The 2,178-nt window shown below is 38.9% G+C and overlaps 1 non-coding gene across 1 annotated transcript; it reads left to right on the top strand.

The window, feature by feature from the left end:
• The first annotated feature begins 1,741 nt into the window (after positions 1-1,741).
• LOC111758312 (U1 spliceosomal RNA) lies at positions 1,742-1,906 on the top strand. Its single transcript, XR_002792506.1, has one exon. It is a non-coding gene; the product is annotated as a U1 spliceosomal RNA (small nuclear RNA).
• Positions 1,907-2,178: the final 272 nt, after the last annotated feature.

Consider the following 2,178-nt stretch of genomic DNA (forward strand, 5'->3'; position numbering starts at 1 on the left):
AAAGTGGTGATCTAAGGAGGCTGGGGGATTTTATGGGAATGAGAAATGATGTGGGCCTTAATGGTGATTTTTTAATGTTGCTACTTTTAAGTGCTATTGCCTATGCAGAACAAGATATAAACAAAATTTGGGAAAAAATAATAGCTTAAAATACTATAGAGTACTTTAGACATTTTGTTTGTTTGTGTGTTTTTTGAGAAGGGTATCATTATGTAGTCCAGGCTAGCCTTGAACTCCCTGCACAACCCAGGCTGGCCTCACACTCATAGCAAGCTTCCTGCCTCTACCTCTTGAGTGCTAGGATTATGGGCATGTGTCACCATGCCCAGCTTTTAGAAATTCTTTAAATTCTCTCTTTCTTTTTTACTTTCTTTTCTTTCTTGGTAGAATTTCTGCTTAAATAGTTTTTACTTAAATATGACTGTTTCACTTTTTTATTGTAGTAAAATATACAAACCATGAGATTTACCAGTTTAACCATTTGTAGGGGTACAGCTCAGTGGTATTAAATATATCTCCATTCTTTGCAGCTCTCACCACTATTCATCTCCTGAACTTCTTTACATACTCAAAGTGAAGCTTGGGGTCCACTAAACACGATTTCCTCTCCTTGCAGCCCTGGTAATCAGTGCTCTATTTTCTACCTCTATGAACTTGGCCACTCCAGATACCTTCCTGGTATAACTGGAAGTATATAGGATTTGTCCTTTTGTCTGTGTTTCTGGTAGTGTACTGCATGGTGTATAAAAGAAATGTGAAATCCATTTCTGAGCTAATGCTTTAGAATTAAATTCTAAAAATACAATTTTCCCAAGTTTCCTGTAACTGCCAAGAATTTTAATTGTAAAAATTCAAGCTGTTTATACATTGTAAAGCATAGAATAAATATCTAAATGAAAAATAAATATACTCTAGGGGTTGCGTCCATTCAACTTTATCTGAAGGGGAACTTATTAGATCTTTTGTCTCTTATATATTGAGTAAAATCCTTCAAGTAGTGGAAATGCAGATAACAGAAAATACAAACACTTTTTCATAAGCAGAGTGAACATTTGATCTTCAATAGAAAGAATCCTGAATCAACCTCTATCTGTATGACAAAAGAATGTCAAAGAGCATTATTTCTAGCTTGTAGTTGGGAAGCTGAAGACAGAGGAATTAATTTATCAATTAGTTATTTTTGAGACAGTCTCACTATGTAGTGCAGATTGGCCTTGAACTTGCTTAGGCAGCCCAGGCTGTTCTTGAACTCACAGGATCTTCCCACCTCAGCCTCCCGAGAGTGCTGCAATTACAGGTGTACACCACCATGCCCAGGCATCAATTAGTTTTTTGTTTTGTCTTTTTGAGATAGAGTTTCACCGTGCAGTTTAGCCTCGCCTTGAACTCACTTTATAGCTTAGACTGGCCTCAATTCACAGCAAATCTCCTTCCTCAGCCTCCCAAGAGCTGAGATTACAGTTGTGCACCATTGTGTTTGATCGTTAATTAGGTTTTTTGCTTGTTCATTTTTTGTTTTGTCTTTCTGAGACAGGATTTCACTATGCAGTATAGGTTGGCCTTCAGCTCTTTTGTAGCCCAGGCTGGTCTCAAACTTGTAACGATCTTCCTGCTTCAGCCTCCTGAGTGCTGGGATTACAGGTGTGTACCACCACGCCGGGAGGTGCATTCATCAATTAGTTTTTTAATGTGTTATGGACATCAAGAAAGATACGTGCATCTTTCCAAAATGGCACCTATCATACTTACCTGGCAGGGGAGATACCACGATCTCAAAGGTGGTTTTCCCAGGGCAAGGCTTATCCATTGCACTCTGGATGTTGCTAACCTCTGTGATTCCCTCAATCATGGGAAATTCGACTGCATAATTTGTGGTAGGGGGGGACTGCAGTGGCACTTTCTCCTGGGGGAAAATAAATGGCACCTGTCTATGTGCAAAAGAGGATATTTCCTAATAATTTTTAAATTGATTTTCTAAGGCTTTTGCAAACCCCCCCCATTATTAATAATAATAATAAATAAAATGACCATACTAGCTAATCAAGAGAAATGTGTTCTCACAGTTTATGAGGCCACAGGTTTGAGATAAGGTATCAGCAGAGCCATATTCCCTCAGAGGGCTCAGAGGCAGAGACTGTCCCCGGGCTATCTTAGCTTTTGGAGTCTCCCATAGTTCTG

The sequence above is a fragment of the Cavia porcellus genome, unplaced genomic scaffold, assembly GCF_034190915.1.
Source record: "Cavia porcellus strain 051 isolate PalLab524CR breed Dunkin Hartley unplaced genomic scaffold, mCavPor4.1 scaffold_29, whole genome shotgun sequence".
NCBI lineage: Eukaryota > Metazoa > Chordata > Mammalia > Rodentia > Caviidae > Cavia > Cavia porcellus.